The following is a 27,590-nucleotide window of genomic DNA, read 5'->3' on the forward strand; positions in this document are numbered from 1 at the left end:
TGTCAATTCAGCACCAACCCAATGCCACTGCTGAAAAGTCTCCTCCTTAGTGCGTTGAGTGTCACCCAAATATCTCGGGTGAGCTCCTCATCCCTCGCTACTCATGCCTAAAGTGTAGAAAGTCAACAGCAAAATCGACTGCACCCGTAAGGGATGTAGAAGAGGGTCAGGCGTGTGAGTCCCCGCGGATACCATCAAGTATCGCTCATCTATGTCCCCATCGATCCTGGGTGAACTATGCCAAAGTTATGCCCGACGTTTCCGTTCAAGGGTCTCCCTAGAGCTAACACTCCCAGACCTCGTTGTGCAGCACTATACACCCCTGCATACCACCGATCATCCCAGTACTCTTGGACATGCCACTATACACCGCGGCCTACCCCTATACACTGTTGGATACCCTCGGCTACGGCTATGCCATCCTGTATTGGCTTGTGTCCCTCATGTGTCACTGTACTTGTCACTCCCTGCATGTACTCAATTCGATGTGAGGCACTCCCACTCCATAGTGCAATCCAACATACTACGACACACCCCCATGCGTCTCCATGCCCATCTGCAGAAAACTACTCCACGTTAGATGCTCCTACCCATCCCTGAATGAGATGGCCTAAAGTTGTGTCCATATGTGTCGGCCCGCATCTAACCCGTATCATCACCTCCACTGTTGCATCACCATGCTCTCCAATGAGGGGACCTCCCCTCCAAGTCCTCCCTAAGGGACCCAAGAAGTGAATCTCCCTAGGTGTCAGCAGCGATGCCACCACTACTTTGCTCCTCCATGTCCCACACAAATGCGAAGAATCCCCAACTCCATACAAGGCACTGTTTGGTGGCCTGCCAATGCCACCTCCTCCGACAAACTCCTGCCAAAGTATGTTGATCACCCAGTGATCCTGTGTACAAATGCCATACCAAGACAACCAAAAGAGTCTGTCCATAAACTCGTTGGCCACTGGTGTTGACCGAGACTACCCTAGCGAATGTGCACACTCAACTGCGAGGTCAATTATACCATCCAGGATGTAGTCAACCGACATAACAGGGAAATGATAGGTAGTCCCACTAGGAACCCAATGCCAGTCTGCGCTATTGGTATCCCCAGTGCATGGAAGCTCCCGTTGAACTACACCCAGGTCCACCACCCTCTCCATAACCCACTCCACAAGGTACACTCAGAATCTCTCGCCATTCAACCCCAAGAGAGGGAATAAATGCACAAACTCCTACACATAGAACAACCCCAGCATGCGCGTGGTGCACCCTGTGTAACTCAGGTCGTCTCATCTCGCTATCCTGGTCAATACAGGAAATATGACTAGGTAGCTCTGTCTCTCTCTGTCCAATGGGCCAAGGTAACCTAACAGTGCTTCCAACCCCGTGTATGTATGCCCGAAGAGGGCTGCTCTCAAGCCCCAACGTGCACTCTAGTTGCACCAATAGGGAATCCAACCACTCATCAACATGAGTCAATTTGGTTGTGGACTCGGCACAAACCGCTCTCATGCCCTCCAGCTCCTCGTTCTGCTGCAAAATAGCCTCACGCATTAACGAGATCTTTCTTTGTAATGCTAGAAAGTCGGCTTGAAACTAGCAGAACTATTGTGGGCATCTATCACCTATACACTCAGTCACAACTCTAGATACCTCAGCAACGGTTGACATCTCGTCCATGGGTGGCACCCCCTCAATAGATGGCTCTATGTGTGTAGGCTCTATCCTCTCCACCAAGGTGTCAATTGGGGCTATTAAAGAGGTCTCTAATAAAGGTGACTCTTGCGCCACACTGGGTATATCTATGTGCTCCTCACCATCTTGTGGGCTCTCAGCATCATGCTCAACCTCCTCCTCAGGCTTTTGATATCTAAAACCAGGTCTCCACCAGCAAAAGCGCCCCCTGCTCTCACCCTCTAATCGTCTTTGTCTTGCTTGCTCCTTTTCAGGAGATCTAGTACCCTAATCTGGTCGCCTTTCCCCACATGATGTAGATGGTTGCACCCCCACAACCTACTCACCTCTAACGTCTCTGTTGTAAGGGTGAGGATGGGTTTGGTCTGTCACCCTCCTCAACTGGCCCAACTTCTCATCGTCTCAATGAATTCTACCCCATAATTTTTGCATACTGGATTTCCCTTGAGCCATGGGTTTGTCTCTGATTTCAATCGTCACTGTGCACTCATACCCAAATTTCCCATGATCTTCTGGCTAATTTCCCACAGTTGGGCCAAGATCATGCTCTGATACCACTATAATGTTCTATGCAAAGAAAACAATAAAAACAACATAAAATTGAAACATTTAGTGCAGACCCATAAAAAGTCTAGGAATAACCAACAATTGAGCCATTTATTATAATCTGGGAGAAAAGTACAATAATGTGGAAGTGGTTCAATGGCAAGTGTGATTAAGTCTAGGTGGTAATAACTAATATGTCAAGCCCAAATGGCAAAAATAACTGTTGCAATGATGCCATGCGCTGCCCTTATGAAACTGTGTTGTCTGCTACAAAGATGTTGCTGGAAACCCCACCTCCGATGCTCATAAAATTACGGGAAATTAACCTCGGCCTCTCCACCAAATACCCAGAATAATCCACAAAGGTATTGGCCAAATGTTGACCTCGGAATTTTGGCCCAAATTCACCTTAGCTCCTCTAGCTGCTTGCTAAGTTGGGACACCTGTTTTACCACTTAGATCTGCCCAAAAAATTCTATAAAATTAGGAGTGTGATCTTTGCCCAAAACTCAAAAAAACCCAGAAAGGGCTTCCCTTAGTTTCAACCTTCCAAAATTGACCCTTCACAGCTTGGCCCTCCTCCAATTTCGAATTATGTTGCTGTGACTGATCCTGTCAATCTCTGCTCTCCCAACTCCAACAATCATCCTCAAATGGCCTTCCAAATGATCTCCCAGCCTCCCAGCTCCAAACTTCCTCGGATGGCGCTGCCCCAAAGAGTCTCACTCCAATGACTGCGCAGTCATGGAGGAGATGACGTAGTCCTATGTGTGATGAAATGAGAGTTGTGTGTAGGATGGCCCTCTTGTCTGTAGCTACCCTCTATACTCCTGAAAATGATGAAGGATGCTCCTGTCTCCCCAGCTTCCCGGAATGCCTCACGCTATGACTGCACAATCCCTACACTATTGTTACTCTCCCTACTGTCGGTACTTGAATTACAATTGTTGTAACTCATCTCCCTGCTATTGCTACGAACTGAGATGAAGAAGAACTCCCTTCTAGGGCTGGCACTCGAACTCCACCGAAGCAAGGGTTGAGATCTCCGCTCGGAGACACTCATGTGCTAAACATCACAGTGACCCAGCTAAGCAGCTCGAGCAACTAAGATTGAGTTCACTATGTCAAAAGATACCAAATGAGGTTGAGCCTTCTCTATTTATAATTTGCGGGCCTCTTTTCCCATGTGGGCCCCCTCCAACTAGCAATTCGACTTTCCCTCCTTAGTCATTCAAACTTCCCTCTAAGGTGGTGTGTATTTCCTCATGTGGGTGGCCCCCATGTTATGCCAACAAAACATTTCAGCCCCTTTTTCCTTCCTAAGTCTTTTCCAAAAATCACATGGGTCCCATGGCCTCCAAAATTGTCGAAATTGTAGAATAAATAAACATGTAACAATTTAATTTCGGAAGGGACATTACATGACTCATGGGGTAGTATAGGGCTTTGCATTATCTCAGATGGCTGGACCGATACGAGACACATGCCTTTGATTAATGTCATTGCATCATCACCAAAAGGAGCCATGTTCATCAAAGCAGAAGATTGTTCGGGTGAGACAAAGGTTAGTAATTTAACGGCTGATATTTTAATTTTTGCTATTGAATAAGTAGGGCCAAAAAATGTGGTGCAAGTTATCACAAATAATGCACTTGTTTGCAAATTTGCAAGCTTGATTGTTGAGAGTAGATACAATCACATATTTTGGACTCCTTTCATTATCCACAATTTGAATCTGATTTTAGAAGAGACTGAGGCAAAAACAAAATGGATTAAGGAGGTCATGGGGTAGGCTAAGGAGATATAAAATTCATCACCAACCACCACCAATCTCAAGCAATATATCGAGAATACTCCAAATTGGAGTTGTTGAAAGTTGTTGAGACAAGGTATGCCTCAAACTTCATCATGTTGTGTCGCCTTGCTGAAGTTAGACATGCATTAATGGTATGGTGGTGGGTCCAACTTGGGCTAAGTGGAGACACGCAGATTCAGAGAAGGGAAGTAAAGTGAGGAGGGTGTTGGTTGATGAAGATTGGTGGGGCAATATTGATTTCTTGCTCAAGTTCACATCACCTGCATTTGATCTTCTCTGAGATGTAGACACAGAGAAACCTTTCCTAGGAGAGGTTTATGATGGCATGGATACCATGGTTGGAAAAACCGTGGAAATTATTACACAGGAGGCTCCCACTCTTCCTTTTGTGGATTTTGATTTTGCTGAACACGTGAGGTCCATTATCATTACCAGGTGGAATAGCTTAAACACTCCATTGCACACTTTGGCACATGCTATAAATCCAAAATTTTATGATGAAGAATTCATTGTTGAAAGCAATGGGAAGAGGAAGGCTCCACATAAGGACAAGGAGGTGGCCAATGGAGTCAAGAAAGTCTTTCAGAGGATATTTCCAGCGTCCTTACAAACTAATGTAAGGCAATAATTTGTTTGTTTTGTTGTTGGATTAGAGGATTTTGCAGACATATCAGCTTTGGATGAGAGGAGGAGCATGGACTCGGTTAAGTGTTGGACTTGTCATGGGGCAAGTTGTGTTCATTTGAAAAGTCTTGCCACTCATATTCTATCAAAAGTGGCAAGCTCTTCATCAGCAGAACGAAATTGGAGCACCTACAGTTTCATTCATAGTGTGAAGCGCAACATTTTGGGATCACAAAAGGCAGAGGACCTTGTATATGTGCATTAAAACCTACGGCTTGTGTCTCGTAGGGGTGAAGAATATACAAGTGGACCTCATAAAGATTGGGATGTGGATGCAGAATGTCCAGATTTAGAGCTCTCTCTTTCTGCTCTTGATATTTGTGCCAATGGTGATGCAAGTGCAACTGGAAGTACTAGTAGAGTTGCCTCTTCTGCTGAACAAGCATCTTGTTCTATCTTTGCTGATGAGGATGATGAGTTTTATTAGTAATGATATGTTAATGTAGCCATGATTGTCTTTAGTTCATGCTTTATTTCAATTTTAGCACATATAGCCTCACATATAAAGGTTGATTTTGGAGTCTTGGATGTAAAGCCTCATCTATAAAGGCTAATTTTGGATATTTGCATCATGTAATCGTCTGTTGGAGTTAATATAAAATTGGATTTCCTTCTAAAATGTTGTTTATATGTCTCATTTGTTCTTTTCTTGCAAAATAATGTGTATATATATATATATATATATATACATATGACATTTCGGTCGCGTTTCCATTTTGCGGGGATCACGTTTCAAGTCATCCCCATTTCAGAAACTTCTATACGTTTCAGCATTTCATGCAACTTAGTCATGCAACAAGGAGATACTAAGGCTGGAATAAGCAAGACACACACCTTTTCTTGTTGTCCATAAGTGCAGAAATTTAATTTTGAGTCCCTAACGAAGGAAAATTCTCAAATATGCATGAGGGTGTGTAAATAACTAGATGATAAAAATTTCCACCAAGCTAATTAGGAAATGAGATATTCATTGATATTTTCAGCAGCAAACATAAAGAAATCAGAAGTGAAATAAGCCACAAATAAACTCTTCTAGACAAGGAACAATGTTACCAGGATTCAACCCTTCATAACGTATTTGATGAAATCAATTTCTAACATTCATTTTCAGCAAATTACATGTACATACACATGCCATAAGGTCGATATATTCTTCAATAAACTCAAGCAATAGTCTTTAGTGTTTCCATGAACTTTCAACAACCATTACAAGGGGAGAAGCTTCTCTTATATAGTGTCTAAGCTCAAAACCTCCTCAAAATAAAATAATAATATCCATGTGTGGCATCTAGATCTCTCCCGGGAAAACATTAACTAATACTATCCCAATGTTACTTGGGAGCGGGAGCGGGAGCGGGGAGCGGGAGCGAAAACGGGAGCGGGAGCGACCATTTTCAGAAGCTCCCGGTTTGGGAGCAAATCCGGGAGCGATTTTTAAATAATATATATATATTTTATATTTTTTAATTTTTGATACATATATGTCAACAAAAACATGTAGAATGATGAAATAGACATAAAAAACATAAAAAAACATAAATTGATCATTGAACCATATCACATCAATCATCTAGAAATTATAATCGTCATCAACCATGTCCACAAGTTAGTAAAATACATATTACAACTGCAACATATTGAGTCTTATAAATCATGATTCATCAAATTCAATATTAAAGTTTCAACTTCAAGCTTTCAGAATTGAAAATTCAATAACATTTATCATCATTGATCACCAAAGTTGTACTTGTAAGCTAAGTTTAACCATTACAAGAAGTAATATCGAAGATATTTCTAAGTCCTAACTTCTAACTGTTAACATGATATGAAATGTTAAAAATTTATAAAATGAAACATGAATAATGAGATGAAATGAAACAACTTTAGTCTTTCACAAAGCATCATATTCATAATTCACAATCATTACCAATGAGTTATAATTGCCAAGGCCCAACTTCAAACTTCAAATTTTCATTGTCACAGTGATATAATGTTTACAAAAAATATCATAATGATATGAAAGAGTCAAGAGTCAAGAGTCAAGGACTCAAAACTCAACATTTATGAAAACTAAAGTCTAATAGAAACTAAAAAAGACAAGTAAACTGTAAATCTACATGTGGCCCTTGCCACGAGAGTCTCCAGGAGTATAAGCAGGTCGTGGTGGTCTTCTAGGAGTCTCCCGCACAGACCGACGACCAGAACTAGAACCTCCACGCGAGGGTGTAGATGGAGGTGGCGACAGCAAAGGAACAAGACTCGGACCTCGAGCACTGCTACTGGATGGTGGAGGTGGAGGTGGAGGTGGCATGGCTGCTGCTTCATTTTCATCCCTTACAAGTTCCTCTTCTAGTTCTTCAATATGTACAATGCCATCCTCCAAATTGTCATCCTCTAGGTGATTGTCCCAAATTTTATATGTGGGATCCTCATTAGCCCGATCACAGTAATGACTCAACAACCTCAAGTTGTAGTGCACATAAACCAAGCTTTCTGCTCGGTTTTCATTGAGTCTGTTTCTTTTCACATTATGTATATAACTGTAGGTGCTCCAACACCTCTCTGCAGAAGAAGAATTTACAACCTGTGAAAGAACTTTTTTTGCCAATTTTGGCAAAATTCCGTGGTCGCCATATGTTTCCCACCATGTGAGAGAATCAAATTTATCTTTGTCGTCCATTGCATGGAAGTTACCATACAAACCAGTGCCACTGAAGTATCTGCCTATTTCAAGGCGCACAGCTGCACATTCCTCCCTGTCAGGTACCAACTTTTCTAATGCTTCCAGATATCCTTTAGTTACCTCTTGATCTAAATGGGGTTTGGTCCTAACCCCACCCCTGCTGGAGGTTGGCCCAACCAAGATGTAGAGTAGTATTTTGGCGTAAGGATATACGCCAAGCAATGTAGTGGAAGGTTAAGCCTATTCCACCGTTCACACACACAATCATGAATCAGTTTGTACAAGTTGGGATCTCTATTCTGAACAATGTCTTTTATTTCCCCCAACATGGTATCCATTTGCTCATACACCTCGCCAATCACTGGTTTGTCTGTATCTGCAAACCGAATCATGTGATAAATTGGCTTGGTGAAATCCAATACCTGCCTCACACTTGTCCAAAACTGCCCATCAAGAGCGGCCTCCTCCACCATTTCAAAACCTGCCATGTCAGCTACATTTGTAGCCCTTTCCTTTAACACCTGCCAATGTGGACTTGATACCATGCTAGCTAATGCCTCTCTTACCTTCAAAAGGCGCCTGAAGGTGAGGTAATAGCTACCAAATCTAGTCCTCGCAATCTTCAGCAACTCCAATCTCGAGTGACTGCAAAAAAGGCCATGGGTATTGCTATGATTTGTAATAAATTTTATCATTTGTTTTCCTTTCTTGTACAAATTACCAATCCATTGGTATTGTTCATTTTTGTTTTTGACAATATGATGCAACAGAAGGTTCAATGTGTGAACCAAACATCCAGACCAAAATATGTTCGGGTATTTATCCTCAATAATTGCTCCCGCTGCCTTACAATTAAGAGCATTATCAGTGATGACTTGGATGACATTGTATGGGCCAATACGCTCAATTGTTTCAAGTAATGCTTCTGCAATGTTGATGGCGGTCTTGAACTTGTCTGAGTAATCATGTGCAGCTAGAAAGATGGGACCACTAACAGACACAGCAAGAACACTTATCAATGGCTTGCCTTTTACATTTGTCCATCCATCAGATACAATGGACACCCCATTGTCAGTCCAAGAACTTGTCATTTTATTCAAAGAATGTGATATTTTTGCTTTTTCATGATCAAGGCCAACAGTTCTTGCCTTGTCATACCCAGGGCTCTTGTATCCTTTAGGGGCATCATTTATGGCAGAAACCATTTCGTGCCAATAAGGTGAGCGTAGAACATTGAATGGTATCCCACATGCATAGAGAAACCTGTAAACTTTTGAATCCACATCATTCCTACACCCCTCATCAAGGAAATCTGATATGGTTCTACGCCTTAAAGATGATGACCCTGTGCCTCCATGTCCATATCCACTGCCTTGGGAGGATGCTGAAGGAGTTCTTTGTGATTGTGAGCTTGGTTCAAAGAAACCCCTTGATCTTTTTGTTCTGTATTGGGCTTCCTCCTCTTCCCTTATGTATTTGGCTCTATCTGCTATTGACACCGTTGCACAAGTTTTGATTCCTATTTGTTTCTCTCCATCCCATGGCCTTTTCCCGCAGAGGTGTCTTCTAGCACGGGTGTATGAACCTGTGTAATCAGTGTTGCAATGGGGGCAATGAAATTTAGTGGTTCCACCCCCTCTCCCTGTTTCAGCCCTGTGAACATATTTCCACAATGGAGTTTGGTCTTGTTTAGTTTTTTGAGGGTCATGTTCACCCTCCTCCACCTCCTCCTCACTGGGGTTTTCACCCATTTGACTTTCTCCGGCTTCTTCATCCCCCTCTTCAGTTTGGGGCCCCCTCCGTTTCCTACTCTCCAGCACCATAATAACCATAAAGGGACCAGGAAGAGGAAAATGCCAATAAATATCGCCAGGTCCATGGTGTTTGATGTTTGTAGGGTTTTGATTGTTGAATCTACAAATTAATTTAATTTATTGGGATTAATTAATTTAATTTATTAATTTAATTTAAATACATGATCTTTAAACAATTAAACTCAAACAACTAAATTAAATTAACTAAATTAACTACCTAACCAGCTAAACTAACTAGATTACTAAGTTACTTACCTCTGCAGGCTTGCTCCTCGCTCCTTGGCACTTGCTCCTCGCTCCTCAGCACTTGCTCTTCGCTCCTTTGCTCTTGCTCCAGCTCCAAACTCAAGCTCAATGAAGTTATAATGAATTTTTTTTGGCCCATTGGGCTTATAAAACTAAAAAAAAATTCTAAATTTTTTTATTTTTTCGGGTCCGGCGGATTTTTTTTCCGCCGAACCGCTCCCGGCCCGGCTCGAATCGCTCCGGAGCGATTTTTAATGTCCGGGAGCGATCAGGGAGCGATCGCTCCCCGATCGCTCCGGGCTAAAAATCGCTCCGGGAGTGCCGGACGATCGCTTGTGTCGCTTAACATAAGGGAGCGTGCTCCCGAAAATCGCTCCCGTCCGGTAGCGATTTTGGGAGCGCGCTCCCGAGCCGCTCCCGCCCGGAGCGCGCTTCAGGAGCGGTTCGAGGGGGGGGACGCTCCCCCGCAACATGGTACTATCCTATAATTAATCTCATGTGAACAACTCAACAATTAATAAACAAAATGTAGGTGAGAAGTGGGATGCCATGGGTCTGAATCTCCATCAAAATGCATCCTCTAGCTAGAACTTCTCCTCCAACTATAGTTTGACCATGTCAAGATGACCCAAGACTCCACCTAGAAGCTCTCCAAGAGGAGCACTCCACTAGATAATCCTCAAAACATGTCCAAAAATGTTTCAACCCATGGATTGTCCCACTAGAAAATAAAGTCAAACCCCCTAAATGGTAACTACATGCCATAAATAGTCCCAAAAGTTAGGACATCTTCTCAAATAGCTCAACAAACTCGATCTCCAAGGTGTCAAACCATCAAAGAATGTGACAAAGTCCGTGATTCACATGTAGGGAGATAAAAACAATGTGCAAGCATAGATTTACATGCAAGGTCCTATTGATCCACAAAGCAAGGGGGTTTAAAGGGGGTGGTCTCACCAAATTAGCAATATGTAGTCGTTATACCTTCACAACATAAGTGCCATAGAAAGAAAATGAAGGTAATGATGTCTATAAGGAAGGGGTCAACCAAGTCAATAACATATCCCAAGTCCTAAAAGGGCCACATGACCTAGGGCACGCATCCGCCAATGCATAATATCATGAGATATGCATCAATGTAGTTGTTGAGAGGGCTAAATCCATCTAGAAGTAAGTGTGTATGAGGATCTCTCTCTTACAACAAAGAGCCCCCAATGCTATGATGCTATCCCAATGCCAATTAAGCCCACAAGTGTTAAGGCATTCCTCCAATAAAAACAAGGCCCATCTCATAACATCAACATCTAGCCATTAGAATGGGTAGGTCAACATAGAAATTTGTGCCAAGGTGGAGTGTTCTCTCGAAATAATGAGTCAATACACTAGACATGCCATCATAATCCTAAAATTGCCTATGTAAAATAGTGCATTGAACAACCAAGGTGGAGACCTCATGAAAATCAATAAAATAGTCAACAAGAAGTTGGTCCACCATTGAAATGTTCACAAAGAAGGAAGCACACAACTAAGAGATCCAATAAACATGATAATCAACCACTAATAGGAAAAACACATATCCTCTAGGCAAGGCTCAAACAACATCAATCACATGATAATACCATCTCTTAGTTAGGCATTAGGGGCAATCAAACAAATAAGATGAATGAGCAATCAAATGACTTCCATTAGAATGCCTCAGTGCCCACCAAGGTGGTCAAAAAATAAACTGCCACAAGGGAAGCAACTTTTTGTAAGTGTGCACCAATAATACACCTGTAGTCAATCAAATACTCCATCATCATCAATCCATAAATCTCTAATATGTGTGATGAAAATCACAAGTCTTCCATGGTGTGAAGAAAATCATAAGTATGATATTGAAATAAATGACGCTCCAATGCAACCTACATGGATGGGTTTTTCAAGCTAAAAAAATATCCTTACACAATATGACAAGTAACAAGGCACATCACCTCGACTAATATCCTATTGGGTGTGGGACAACAATTCCCCTAAAACTATCACCTAGATAGAAGGTGGACAAGATGATACCATGAAAGACAAGAAATTGATGGGCATATGAAGAAGTCAATGGATAAAGTGCTCAAAGAATTTGAAAAGCGGGAAGACAACTCATGTGTCCCCGTCAGAAGGAAAAGGAAACACAATAAGGGAGGGTAAAAGAAAAGAATATGAGATATCAAATCAAGACAATGCAAGACAAGGGAACTTGCTAATTGGAAACCAATAGGGACATCCTCTAATAATAAATGTAGAAAAAAAAGAAAGGGAATAAGAAAAGGAGTTGGAATGAGAGAAAGACACAAGGAAAAGGAACATGTAACAAAGTGGAGAAAAAAAAAGAGAAGGGAAGAGAAAAGAAGTGCAAAAGACAGAAAGAGAAGGAAAAGGAAAAGGATGGAAGCAAGGATTGAGAACTACAACATGAGTGGGCCTTATGGTTAAAAACATGAGTTTCCTCCTTGGAAATCACAAGTTTGAATGCAAAGGGAGTTGGGGTATGTACACTTATATAAACTAAGTAATGAAACCATTGCATGGAGGGGTAACTTTCCCCACTTGTTCATTATAGGGCTAGACTGTTCTATGTTGTAGATAATTGCATTTTTTAACTTTTTCAACAATTTTCACATTTCATTCACACCATCTGAGCATAAGCAATTATATAGAGATAACATTAACGTAAACAATGAAACAGAACAGTAAGGAACATAAGAAAAAAATCATATAGAATGGAGGCACCAGGATTTAGGTCAGAGACTAGGCCAAAACCCCACATGGGGGAAAACCCAAAAATCAATTCTTCTTCTTATATTAGATATTCATCAAATGTTCGACTGAGATAAAAGTACAACAATAATGAGGCACAAATCTTTCAATATCAAACACATCAGGCCTCCTAGGGCCAACCCTAGATCATATAGGATCCTCATAAGATGGCAGCAAACAAGTCTATCAAGGAGTCATACTTAAGACCTCTGATAGGGCATGCCATATACTACTATCATAAGGACAGTAAAATGTCTATGTCATAACATTATCATATATCATTGTCAAGAGAACACAACCATACAGTCATAAGATCACTATCATGAGTATAAATACCACACCCATTCATCATTGTCATGAGCACAAATAACACTTCCATTCATCACTATCATGAGCACAAATAACATTGCCATTCATCATTGTCATGAGCATATATAAAATTGCCATTCATCATTGTCATGAATACATATAATTGTCCCCATCTACTCAAAGAAAGGTTGAATCAACATATTAAACACAGAGAGTAGGCCTCACTAGCATCGGACCTTAGCAAAATTTCCACCATGAAATGTACAGAGCTAGAGCTCTTCCTAGCATCCCACTCAACAATGGAACTCATTGTACTTTAGTGCTACAAATCGACCCTACAACATTTAGCATATCATCAACATAGAAGGTCAGGCATATCTTTCCAAGGACGCTTCTTCTGCCCTGAGACACACATGGATCTAGGCACAATTTCCTAAGGATTCAACCCTCCTTTTAGGGCTTCTATCACACTTAAGAAGAGCCCTAATTAGGCCCTCAAAAATACTTCAAAAACCAGGCGTAAGACCACTTTCCTCTATCCACACTTGAGATAATCTTGTCCCCTGACACAGGTTCGGACTTGTCACAGTTCCAAGCTCTTCTGCCACAAGTTCGAGCTCCTATCCTTATGTCACAATCCGACATATGCCACAGTTTGAAAATATATGCCACAGTCTGAGATACTTTTCCATAGGTTTGAGATATTAAGCCTTAGGTTAGGTCCAAGATACTAAGCCTCAGGTCTAAGATACCAAGCCTCAAGCCCAAGATACTTTACCACAGGTCCAATCTTTTAGGAGGTCAATGAATAGATCTAGAATAGAAGCCAAAGAGGAGCCGAATAGTCCTACACAAAACAAAGGTATAGCCCAAGATCCAACCATAGAAAAATAAAGCAAGAATCACGTCCATTCTTCAATAGAACTGCTTCTATAAACTTTGGCTGCCTCAGATAAAGATGCCACAAATGTCTGAATTGAATTGAAAGTGGTGGAGGATAGGTGCCTATTTATAGTTGTTTCCACATATGAAGAATCGCGTCCTTTGGGGCAGCTTGACTTGCAAATTAGAGGGAAAACATAAATTCAAATTTGCTAATAAATGTCTTGATTTTGAAACTGGCATAGTTACTTGCCCAATTAACTTATGTTGCATTAAATAATAGTGAGAAGAGTGCCAACGAATAGTAATTTCCCTTTTAACAAATTCAAATTATTTTTGGGGAAAGATGGTTTCTCCTTGGGGTAGTTGGGCTTCTCTTTGGGGAAATTGGATTTCTCTTGGGGAAATTCATCTCGAAGCTGCCCCAAATTTCAACATCACTAACAATAGGGTTTCATACATCAATTTGGCATCCAGCTAGGTCGTGCCCTTAAAAATAGATTATTGTTGTTATTATTATTATTATAGCAGAAAGAAAAGTTTGTAGAGGCATCAATGACAAAGTCCAATAAGTTCCCCAAAGAGACCACATAGGAATTACAAATATAGGGCTCTAGAATTAGAAAAATTAAAAGAGAAAAAACTATATATATGTTGATCACAATTCAAATGAGGGCATATATGCCATCTTCATTGAAGAACAAATATGATATCCTCATCAAAGGACAAAGACTATGGGCCCATTCCAAATATCTACTTATGATGGAAGCCTAAATAAGGAAAATCACTTGTTCACCCTGAACACGATAACATGATCATTGGAGCAATAAACTAGGCAATAATTGAGAGTGGTTCTAGTTCAAGGGATCTTTCTGTGGAAATTCTTTTTAATGATCAAGAAAAGTAAATGCTAGTATCCATTCAACTTTTGATATGATGTCATGTTTAGATTTAACAAGACATGGGATTATATTCTTGTTCTAATGTGAATCCTTCTGTATTGATGACTATTAAAGGATTAGAGCGATTTAACTTATCAAGTTTCGAAAGAATATAAGATTAAATGGTTCATAACACAGATGAATCCAAGCATTTGAGCAAATACATGGAGCACCAGAGTATGTACAAAGAATCGATTAATGCAACAATTGATATTCAAGATGAGATAGATGTCCCCATGATACACACGAGATATAAGAAGGAAAAGTGGGTGCATAATATTTTAAAAATGGATAACATACTAAAAAACTTTGTAGAAGCTAGCAAGGATGGAGACTAAACCAACAAAAAGCAAAGGTGTAGAAGAGAAGATGAACCAAGGAAAGATGGGTTAGAATTTCTCCTACATAAGTTCAAAAAAGTATCATTTATATAGGGATTACAATATTACAAGTCAATCAATCCAATAATGAAAACAAATTTGTCAAAACTAATGACCAGTTAATAGTACTAAATGAGAAAAATGTCCCTAATGTGTAGGCTAAGTAGGAACAATGCACATGAGAGTGTCAGAATGTCTTTCAAGTGGAATGATAAAATAATAGCACAGTGACGATGCAAAGAGGGAGAAAGCATGCAAATGCTAATTTTGCAGGAAGTGGGGCCATATTTCATAAAATTTCATTTACAATATCCTAGGAAATCCAACACGTGTGCGTTGTCAATCAAGGGGCCATGAAAGACATAAGTGTCACAAGCTAAAAAAATATTTATGAAGGAATGCATGACGATTATTGTTAGTAAAAGGCCAAAATAAAAAAGAATTCTTTGTATACAGTAGAACAAAACCCCCAAGGTGCGAAGAACCAAAATCAGAGGCAAGAAGCTACAAAGCGACAATGATGAGGTTGACAACAAGAAGCAAAGAGAAGTCCTCAAGGAGACAATGCTTAAAGCAATAAAGAACAAGCAAGGAGAGGCTAGGAAAAGAATAGAAAGACATAGCAACATTGTAGATGCAATCAAGGAGTTTGTCAACTAATGGTAGCAATCTTATAAACCAAGAATAAAAGGATGTACATTAACGATGTCTATACTAGAGACGTTGAAGAGAAAGAATCAAGGGACCTAAATGAAAAACGAAAAACTAGTGGAACTATATAGGCATATCCATAAAGACAAAAAAACTTAAGCAGAGCTTTAGTAATGAGTATACATGATCACAAGAAGAGTGAAACCCATATTTGACAAAATAGTAAATCAAGACATTTACAAGCAAGGAACTACGAGAAAGAGGGTTGCATAAGTTGAGAGAAAATGTAGTTTCCTATTGAATGATATGAAAGAGACACTTAATATATAGCCCAAACATCAAACAAAATATGAACTCAAAAAATTAATGAGTGAAATAGCAATAGTGAGCAAAATCAAGCAAGGAAACTATAATATAATTTAATATGCAAATAAATACAACATGTATATACTTTATACTAAAGAAAAAATAAGTCAACTCACATATGGGGTATATGGGGTTTGCATTTTAGTACTCACATACACCTACCCACTTAGAGATCTCACGATGTGACCTACAATGAGTAAAGTTGTGATAGTGTGTAAGTGTTTTGTTATAGTTAGTGTTTAAGATAGTATATGGTTCTAGTTAATTGTTGATGCTAAGATTCCTTGACATTTAGTGTTAAGGAAGCAAAAACAAGTAGGTTCACATAAACTAAATGTCAAGGAAGCAAAAACAAGTAGGTTCACATAAACTAAATATTTCTTCAATAGCCATATTGTTGAACTCGTATAAGTTTATTTTACTTGAGGAAGCACATAGACAACGAGAATGTGAAAAAGTAATGCATGAGGAATATAATATACTGAAAAGGAAAAAACTGTACTTTGAAGCTTGTAAAATTGCTTGAAGGAAAAAAAGTGATAAAGGTCTCAAATAGGTTGACGAGATTTAAGTACAAGACAAATGATTCTATTGCTAAATAGAAGGAAAGGATAGCCCGTAAAGGCATTACACAAAAAAAGGGTTTGACTTTAATGAAAGTTTTGTACTTCTAATATTCACTAGATGCATGTCTTGAGTGCCTTCATGTACAGTGGTTTGAAAAAGAAAGAACATATGCAATATCCCCAAGGCCTTTTATTTAAAGGAAATGAATATCTTGAATGAAAGTTGACAAATGCACTATATGATCTCCAATAGGCTCCCATTTAGTATGCAATCATTGATGATCACTTTGATGCCAACAACTTTAGAATAAGTTCATTAGATACTAAGTTATACACAAAATCAAGGGTATGGAAGTTAGTGGTTGTGATCCTATATCTTCATGACCTCATTATTACAAGGAATAATACAAGGTCTTTTGAGAAACTATATGTTGATGACCTCATTATTACAAGGAATAATGCAAGAATGTTTGAGGAGTTAAAAAATGAGCAGCGCCAAAATTTTATTGTTGAAGTGTGAAGATATGGAAGAAAAAGGATTTGACATATATTTGCAGCAAACTAAATATGCATAGGAGATATTAGAGAGATTTCACAGGTTGATTACAAATCTGTAGTAATTCCCATTGAAATAGGCATGATGTTTTTACTTTATGAAGACTCAAAGTCAAGGGATGCCACATTGTATAGAAGACATGTAAGGCATCATCTACCTTACCACTACTAGGTTGGATTTAAGCTATGTTGTTGGCATTGTATCAAAGGTTACAACATTCCCTGGAGCTATCCATCACAAGACAACAAAAAGGTTCTCGAGGTAAATACATAATATAACTCTAAATTGATTGGTTACTCAGATTTATACTGGGTAGGCTACATAGATGAAAACATATCGACCAAAGGTCCAAAACACCCATTTAGCATTGGTACCAAGGGTAGTTTCATTGGGTAGAAAAGAGAAACCGATGATTGCAATGATAGTGGCAAAAGTGGTGTACGAAGCAATACTTAGTGCATGTTATGAATTAGTATGGCTACTTAGTGCATGCTATGAATCACTATGGGTCGAAAGGATTCTTGGTGATTTAAAGCTACGAAAATTAAGACCACGACTCTTTTGAGATAATCATAGTATTATCCAACTCACAAGGAATCTTGTGTTTCACGCGAAAACCAATCGCATTGAAGTCCACCATCACTAAATCAAAGAACAAGCGAAAGAACAAGTGTAGACCACAAAGATTGAAGTGCAGCTAGGGAAAATTAGACCACACCTTTTTTAAGACAGTGCCATACAATTCACAAAGGAAGGATTCTTGATGGTTTAAAGTTGGGAAAGTAAGACCCCACCTCTTTGGAGACAATCATAAAATTATCCAACTCACAACGAATCTTGTGTTTCATACAAAAGCCAATCACATTGAGGTTCATCGCCACTAAATCAAAGAGCAAGAGTAGAAAAGGAATATTGAATTGATATATTGTAAGACTCAAGAACAAAAAGATTTATTGAGAGGTTTGGCGGACGCTTGGCGTAAAAGAAACAACATGGTAATTAGGAGTATTAATTTTTTGCCATTTTGTGTATGGGTTATAAAATTCAACCGTGTTGCAAGTACTTGAAAGTTGAAACACGAGACGGGTCAACTAGACTTGCAACTAAAAAGAGCCAAGTTACTTGTTGAGTCAAAACTTGGTTAAACTTGCGTTGAGTCTATGGGTTTTCGAAAACTCGTGAAGTTCGATCCAAAAAAATCAGCCAAGATTTCTTTACGTGAACTTTTAAGTACCTTGCACATTTTTGGGTCAAGCCCAAGTTTTTTCGTAAGGGGTAGGTGTACTTGTGATTTTTTCAAGTCATTTCTAAATCCAAGACGTGTTAATTTCATCATTGCCATGACAACGTCACTACGCCTCATTTCCACATTATTTCTACTTATAATGCAGATTTGGCATTCATTTCTCTTACAAGGAGGCCACTTCTCTTTTCTCTTAATTGTTGCATATTGCTTTCATTTTAGTGCACCCTGAAGGGATATAAATTATAATGCAACTTGCCATCAAATGTTTCTACTTGATCTCTTCATATATTTTGTAGCATAAGACTCCCAAAAGAAAATTTATTAATTACCAAGTACCTCTTCATCATAACTAGAATCTTATTTTGAAAAAAAAGATTGGTTTTAGGAATACATTTTAGATAACAAGAAAGCTATTCGTTATTTCTAGATTCCATTAGGACACATAAACACACAAGTTTTATTTTGAAGAAATATTTTGTTGTGCATCGTGTCGAAGCCAACAACAACACAAATAAGTGTATTAAAAACCAACCACATGTTTGAAATAGAACAAATCCATACCCTGAAAGATGCCAAAATACAGTTATTATTTAAAAATCAACTCGATCTGCCAAAATACAGTTATTATTTAAAAATCAACTCGATCATTTTCTAGAAGGGGAATGACATTTATATTTATATTTATATTTATATTTATATATTTATATATATATATATATATATTTATTTATTTATTTATTTATTTAAGAAGAATAAGTAATATATATATATATATATATATATATATATATATATATATATATATTCAATCAATATGAGAAAGTAATGCTAAAATACAGTTATTTAAAAATCAACTGGATCAGTATGTAGGGAAGCCAACAAACATGTGCATATGAAAAATAAAAGGAGGTTGTATGGATGTGACTGAGTTCTCTCTAGAAAAGAAAATGACTATATTTTAGTATAATATATATATATATATATATATATATATATTACTTCCTTATATTGAATATATATATATATATATATATATAAAATGAGCAAGTAATATAGAGGGATATATATAGAGAGAGAAGGACTATTTTAATAATTTATTTTTAAGTGGTGTGAAGGCGAGGATATATATACATATATATGTGGGGAATGTCAAAAGGAGCAAGTAATATATGTAGAGATAGGGTGTCAAAGTGAGAAAATAATATATGATATACGTAGGGAGGGCAATACATGTAGTAATATATATAATTACTTGATCATCTTGACATCCCTTCCGTACATATATTGCTTGCTTATTTTGACACCTACTCCATGTATATATTATTTTTTCATTATTACATCCCCTCTCCCCACACAGATATATTTTACACAGAAATATTTTTATATTCTATATCAAGAATATGCATATTCTAGTTTTTAAAGGACTATTCATTATCAACAATAAGTCTCGAAATAATTATATTAAAGTTCATCATGTCACTTGTTGGAATTGAACTTGAGTGAGGAGAATAACAATCATTCCTCCAAAGATAAACCCAATTGACTACATATATAGAGAGAGAAAGAGAGATATTACTGGCTTACTTTCACACCCCCTCCCTCTATAACCCATGCATGTGAAAAATAATTACCAAAACATATTCATTCTTAAATCAACTTGATCAATATATGCATTAATAATGGTAGAAAAAATACACGCTAGGGAGTAACCAAACATGCACACATGTAAACAAGAAAAGGGAGGGTGTATGAAGGTGAACAAGTCATATATATATCTTATCGGTTCACCTTCACACCTTCTTTCTATATATATAGAGAGAGAATCAACAGCTTAAGTGGTTGAGTGCTTGGAGTTTCAAGTAAAGGGTGAGGAGGGAGTTCATTATGTATAGAAAAAGTAGAACATCCCTTAAAGATATCTCCTCAAAATAGGATTGACTTTTTTAATATTTTTGTTGTATGGAAATAAGATCAAATTGTTAGATTTGTTAGGATTATCTCATGTATGTAATGACCCTAGGAGAGATATATAGGTGGTTAAAGGGTCAAATGTCCATGTAAATAGCCAATTAACCTAGTAGTGAATCTATATGGAAAGCAGAGAAAACTATTTAAAAAATAGGTTAATAGAATCCTTATTACATACATTGGTCAAATATTATACTTGGAATATTTTTGGGTTATTTGGATTTTTCCTAATAGTTATAGTGAAACTCATAATAATAATACTTTTGGGCACTATGTTTCATGTGAAACTTTTAGAAACTATGTTCCATGTGAATTTTGAGTACAATGTGTGTAAGTTTGTTTACTATGTCTTATTGTATAATATTCATTACAAGCGATGTTAGAGAGGATGGCTCCAAGTTGAACAACTTAAAAGAGTAAGTTTTCATATTAGAGTTGTTATTTGTGTTAGGGACCTCTAAATTAAATAAGACTTCAAATATTGGAAAGAAGACATCTTTGATTGTATTTAAAAAAATGAAGTATCAAGGGTTATTAAATATAAGAATTACAATCTTTAATAATTAAAATTTATGCTAATTCTAAAAAAAATGTTAACTAAAACAAAAATACTTGGACATCATGAGATTGAATTGAGTGACACAAGCCGCCCTTGAAGAAGCCAACATAGAGCATTATAGGTCAAAAATGCTGAGTTGTTTGGAAGAAACTCATTTGCATGTATAATACTGTTTTCACACTAAAAACATCATGATTTGATAATTTATCCATAACTTTAACTTGGAAATTCAAATTGAAAAAGACTAATTAATTTTAGAAACGTAGGTTTTATGATATTATATGTTAAAATTGTAAATTTTGGGAAGATATAATATGTACAAGGTTGGCTTGAAAACTTAAGATGATAAGTCACTTAATATTGTTATAGCTTTTACTAGAATGTCCAAAAAAATAGGACTCCAAACTAATTTGAAAGACAAAAGAGAGAAGAACATATAAATGAAACACTTGGGATAAATTTTGTGAAGTTTGTGGAGTTGGAAGTCAATTGACTCAAAGCTCTTGGTTGAGAACCGATGAGAATGTAATTCTTTAAAGGAGATAGAAAAGGTATTGATCATTAAAAAAATTGTTTGAATATTGCGAATAAAAATTGGGCAATTTCTTTGATTGCAAGTGGTTAATTTTGTGGTGAAGCTTTGGATTCATGGAATAATGTGATAGAGACAAAAATTCTCTATATTTGGGAAGAGTTGGAATTTTTTTTCCCTCGTAAAAGATAAACATACCAAATCAAAAGAATGTGATATGCCGGAAATAAAAGATGAGATGAAGGGAGTGAAAGAAGAATTTCAAAAAAAAATGTTAAAGTATCTAAACTACAAAATGACAAACATGAACTAAATAAAAGATAATGAAGAAGAATGAGGAGTTTCCTAAGTTGCAGTCCTTAATAAAACATTTATTAATGAGACTAAGAAATAAAAGGAAACATGAACCAAAAAAAGGACAAGGATGACCAAAAGAAGTATTTCCTAAGAAATACGAAGAAATCGAAAGATTGAACAATTATTATCAAAACATTCCTAAAAATGTTCAAATGGTTGAATCAAAGATCATTAATAAAGAGCTTACCATAAGAGTTAAAGAAAAAAATCTGTAAGAAAGTTGTAAAATCCGTCAAAACATAAATGTGAAACCAAAAATATGAGCTAAAATTGAAAAAGGACAAAAGGAAACTAATGCACAACATCATCCTTGAGATTTAGATGAGGAAGGAAGAAATGTAACAAGGTCATTGAAAAATAAAAGTAAATTTTCATGATATCCTCCTTGAGGTGGCACATTCCAAAATAGAAGGAAAAGAAGAACTAATGGACAACATTATCTTTAAGCTTTTGACAATGAAGGAAGAAATGTAACAAGAAGGTCATTGAAAGATAGCGGAGGAAATTTTCATGATATTATCCTTGAGGTGATATAATACAAACTAGAAGATTGAAAGAAAACATGCAACGATTTTCCTCCAAAATAAACATGAATGGATGAGAACAACAAGATAATAAACTAGAAGGAAAGATTGAAGAAGAGTTGTAAGATAAAGAAAAGGCTATAATAGTTTAAACCATGCTAACATTCCCATTATCAATAAATTATTCAAGAAATACATGGAGTTGTACATTGACATATCCAATAAATTATTCAAGAAATATATGGAGTTGTACATTGACATATCCATGGGGACAAATGGAAAGATCAACAACATTCATGGAATGAGACTTTCATAAATTATTATGCGACCATATATTATCAAAGACTAACAACGATAGTAAATTGGATAAACAATAAAATAATGCTCGGAATCAAATAAAAATAAACTACACAACATCAAATTATCAAGAATTAAACCGAATGAGAATCAATTATGGATGGATGGATTATCATCAAGGGAAACAAGACAGAAAACATTTGAGGACATCCTAGAACCAGAAGTTTCTAGGACAAAACTTTTGGAAGGGGTTGCCATGTAATGTATGTGATCGCCCTACTTGGGGTATATAAGGGGTCGGATAAATTTTAGGCACTAAATTTCACCCGTGGTGTAATTTTTCATTTTCTTTCAAAAAAATATTTGACATTTCCATTTTCTTTAAAAGGATTCACCCAAATTCTATAAGATAAAAGTGTTTTATTCTAAAATCACACAGAAATTCTAGAAACTATATAAAAATTTTCGAAAATTTGAATATTTTTACAAAAATGTCCTAAAAGATTTTATGGTTGGTTGATGCGAACAAAAGTTCATTATCACAAAAATATTCAAAATATCTAGAATATGAGAATATCCATCATAGGATAAATAATATTTATATATAAATGTCTGAGTACAAAAGTGATATCATTAAATACAATGACGGTCCCAAATATATAGCTAGGTGGAAGTGCCCTTTCATAAGGAGTCATTCCTTTTGGGACATGCCCTTTCATAATTAATTATACTTATTAATCATTATTATTTATATTATTTTATACATAGTTATGTTCATAATATTGCCTTCCCTTTAGAAATGTTTATCCTCAAAGCATATCGATGAAAAGGCTTGATATCTTTTTCTTTATCTTGAAATGTCTTCAAGTCTTTCTCAATTATAGGAACTATCATATTCGATGATACAAGACAATATGAACTTCTAATTGTGGTACTAACTTGTCACACTGTGAAATGACCTAACCATCACAAATTAATCTTATATGGAATCTTGCGCTTATAGGCATTCAAAAATGAATTTTTAGCATGAGACTTAATTTCGTTGACATCACTACTTTTCTGAACATAAGTCAATGGTTTTTGTCCTAAGTGACATTGATAAGTTAACTAATTGAGATGTTTACTCTTATGATTTGGATGTCGATAAGGAGTTATTGTGACTTGATTTCACTTATCATGTTCATGATGCTTTCTTGATTTACTTAAGGTATATGAATCCTTTCATGCAATTATGTTGCTTGCTTGATCACTGGATCTCACTTGGAATTTCCATCAATTGAATTGCAACATACAAATATGTCTTCACTTCAATTAAATTGGGATCTTTCTAAATTGTGATATCAACAAGATCCATGTTTTTTCCCTTTTCTTCAAATTGGATGCTACTTATGAAGCATTAATGCTTCTTTTGTGATAATCTCTTTGCCTTTTAATTCATTGACTTTATTTTTTCAATTTTTAACTCATTTTTTTCATTTTTTATGATTTAATTTCTTCCAACAACTTTTGATTTAAATCCTTTAAGCTAGAATTTTCTTCATCTTGTTTATATATATCTTCATTGAGTTTCTTCTTGAGATCTTCCTTTTCTTTTTTCTAATTTTTGCTTCAACGCCTTGGACTTCTTGACTTGTGCAAGTAATTTCTAACTATGATCTTCTAAGCAAGAAATTTCTTTGTTTTTATTCGTGATAACTTTATTAAATTCTTTTTGTATTTTTTATATTGAATTTTCATTTTCTTGAAGCATCACTTTCAAGATATATTTAGAGTCTTTTGATGAAGGTATATCGATTTAGACTTCACTATATTGTCTTGGAATGCCATCATCTTCTCTTATACGGAAACGTCAAAAAAGAATTCTTCATGTTTAATATGAAGGTGCTCAATTCTTTAAATCAAGGTAAACCAAGACTTATATTAGTCTCTTCTTTAAACATAGTTAGGACATTTAATTGAGATAACATTCATAATCATCAATCATTACTTTCAAGTTCTTAATTTTATATTTTGCTTTGAAATAAGAGACATCTTCATTCTTAACGATATTTGGTTCTGGAATTAACAATTGATTTGTCAAATTAATGTTCATGTAATTTTCTTCACAATTCTCGTTGAGAACTATATCAATCTCTTTTCCTTGAATATTCCCCTTTAATGTACATAATCCATAACATAAGCTCATGCTACCTTTATAAGAGAATAATTTTTTTCGTAATTTTCAAATTTCTCCTCTTTTTACTTTTGAGTTGAACTTGGGGTTATTTTTTAATGCCTAATTTATTTATTCTATTTTAAATGATATGACCAAAAAATCATTATCATACAAATATTTAGAATATCTAGAATATGAGAATATCCATCATAGGATAAACGATATTTATATATAAATGTTTAAGTACAAAAGTGGCATCATTGAATACGATGAGGGTCACATATATATAGCTAGGCAAGAATTCCTTTTTGTAAGAAGTCATGTCCTCTGGGAGAAGCCCTTTCATAAGTAGTTTCACTTATTAATCGTTATTTATCATTATTGTTTATATTATTTTATACATGGTTATGTTGACAACATTGGTTTTCTAAAGATCAACAATATTCATGGAATGCAGCATTGAGGAACTATTATGCGACAAGATTTATCAAAGTCCAAAAATTACAACAAATTGGATAAACAATAAAACAATGTCTGGAATCAAAGGAAAAGAAGCTATGCAACATCAAATTATCAAGAATTAATTATGGATGGATGGATTATCAACGATGGAAACAAGATAGAAGACATTTGAGGAAATCCCATTACTTGGTTTCATCATATATAAAACCCTTAACCACAAGCTTTTAGGATAAAACTTTTGGAAGGATAACCCTAATGGGGGTATATAAAGGACACAATCAATTTTAGGTTCTAAATTTTGCCCATGGGCTAATTTTACATGTTTTTTCTTATAAAATATTTACCAATTTTTCATTTTTTCTAAAATGATTCATTCAAATTCTTTCATAAAATAAAAGTGCTTTCACCAAATAAAAGTGCTTTACTCCAAAAATCACCAACTTTTTCTAGAAATTATATAAAATATTGAATATTTTTATAAAAATATCACTAAACATTTTATGGTGGACATCATAATAATTAGTAAGATTTGTCAACATCTTTACACTTTAAGTATAGATCCTTAAAATTTCCCTGATAATGAGATAAAGGTAAAAAGTAATATATATATATATATATATATATATGTGATGATAATGATCATCTTAAAATGAGCCAAAATGCCTAAATATAAAGTTTTGTGATGATAATGATCTCTCCAATGTGCTAAGAATTTTAGTTAAAAAAAAAATTGTGTTCACTCATTAAAACCTCCCATGTAAATAGATGGTTACTAAGGGATCTTAGACATAGACATAGACAGTGAGTGAGAAATAAAATTTTATTTAAGACATCATTAGAATCATCATTACACTTATTATAATTATTCTACTTGAATTATTTAGGTTATGGAAGTGTCATAATATCCAAAGTTTATGTGTTAATATAGATACATAGACATAGACATAGACAGTGAGTGAGAAATAAAATTAACATATTTAAGACATCATTAGAATCATCATTACACTAGAAATTATAATTATTCTACTTGAATTATTTAGGTTATTTGGAAGTGTCATAATATCCAAAGTTTGAATGTGTTAATATTTAGATATTAACGTGTTAGTATGTAACTCATAATATTTAAATATTAATGTATTAATATGTAACTACTCATCATAATAATTTTGGGAGATGTCTACTCAAATGTTATATATATGTTTGATGGTTTAATAATAATTTGGATATGTCTATTCAAATGTTTGGTATATATATATATTTGATTGTTTAATAGGTTGGGAGAGACACTGGGCAAGGTGGCATCATTACTGAAACATAATATAATCATTCGAAACATAATATAATCATTCATAATATAATTATATAAGTCAATAAAAAAACTTTTTTAATATATAAATATCACTTTATGCATGTATAAATAAGAGCAACAACCATCTTAATGTGTTGGTATAATAATGAATATCTAATAATATTTTGAATTATTTTAAAATATTTTAATATAACTCTATATACCTGCATGTTATTAAGAACCACCCACAACCACAATAATAATATTAATATGACAGTAATAATATTAATATGTTCTGCATATGTCCATTAAATATTAACTAATATGTAATATAATCATATTATTAAATGCATTAACATAATCATATTATCAAGTACCACCCACACCACAATAATAATATTAATTGTTAGTTATGTCTATTAAATATTAATATTGTAATATAATCCTATATTAAATATTAACATAACATATTATCAAGTGCATTAATAAAATCTGCTTCATAGACTTAAGCCACACATATCAATATTGCTTAATAGACTTATACCACACATATTAATATTACTTATTTATGGTATCAAAACACTTCTATTCGTTAATCTTAAACTTTCCAAAATCATATTATTAAGCACATTAATAAAATGTGCTTAATAGACTTAAGCCACACATATTAATATTTTTTTATGGTGCTTTTATTTATGGCATGAAAACACTTGTTATTTCATTAATCTTAAAACCCCTAGTGAAGCCTGCCAAGATTCTGTAATTTTTTAATATTTTCTAAATGAAAAACTTATCCTCCCGCATCTTAAAAACGGAAAGTCCTTCCTCCTCGAGCACTCCGCGGGTTACTGTAAAAGTGATAATTCTACTTTAAAAAGAAAACTTATGCTGCCCCCATCTTAAAGTTTGAAAAGTTATCTTACAAGGCCTGTGATGCTTCCAGAACTTGAATTCAATGCAGAAATCACATAACAATAGTAATGGCGGCCAATACCACTAAAGATTCTTGTGTGTATATTTGTAAGCTCTACGGATTGAAATGACTACGTTTTTCATTATCTTATAGAGAGACGATGCCTTTGACCACTGACAAAAATGATGGAAGGCCATAGATGCATCCAAGTAACAATGTCCATGCATAACATTGTGTTGAAGTGAAAACTAAAAATCTAACATACTGCGTGATCAATACTATGGCAACTCAAAAAATGCAGTCAAGATTTGTCTCAACATTTCTAGTCCTTCAAATGCACCTATCTCCAAATCACCATCACATCAAACAT

At 35.7% G+C, this 27,590-nt stretch overlaps 1 protein-coding gene across 7 annotated transcripts in view; it reads right to left on the reverse strand.

Moving 5' to 3' along the window:
• Positions 1-27,590, reverse strand: part of LOC149205025 (protein LATERAL ROOT PRIMORDIUM 1-like) — a 141,218-nt gene that overhangs the window by 110,934 nt on the left and 2,694 nt on the right. The gene's annotated exons all lie outside the window — the stretch shown is intronic.

The sequence above is a fragment of the Pinus tabuliformis genome, chromosome 1_2 (assembly GCF_031772625.1).
Source record: "Pinus tabuliformis cultivar Carrire ecotype Pingquan chromosome 1_2, CPIR1, whole genome shotgun sequence".
NCBI lineage: Eukaryota > Viridiplantae > Streptophyta > Pinopsida > Pinales > Pinaceae > Pinus > Pinus tabuliformis.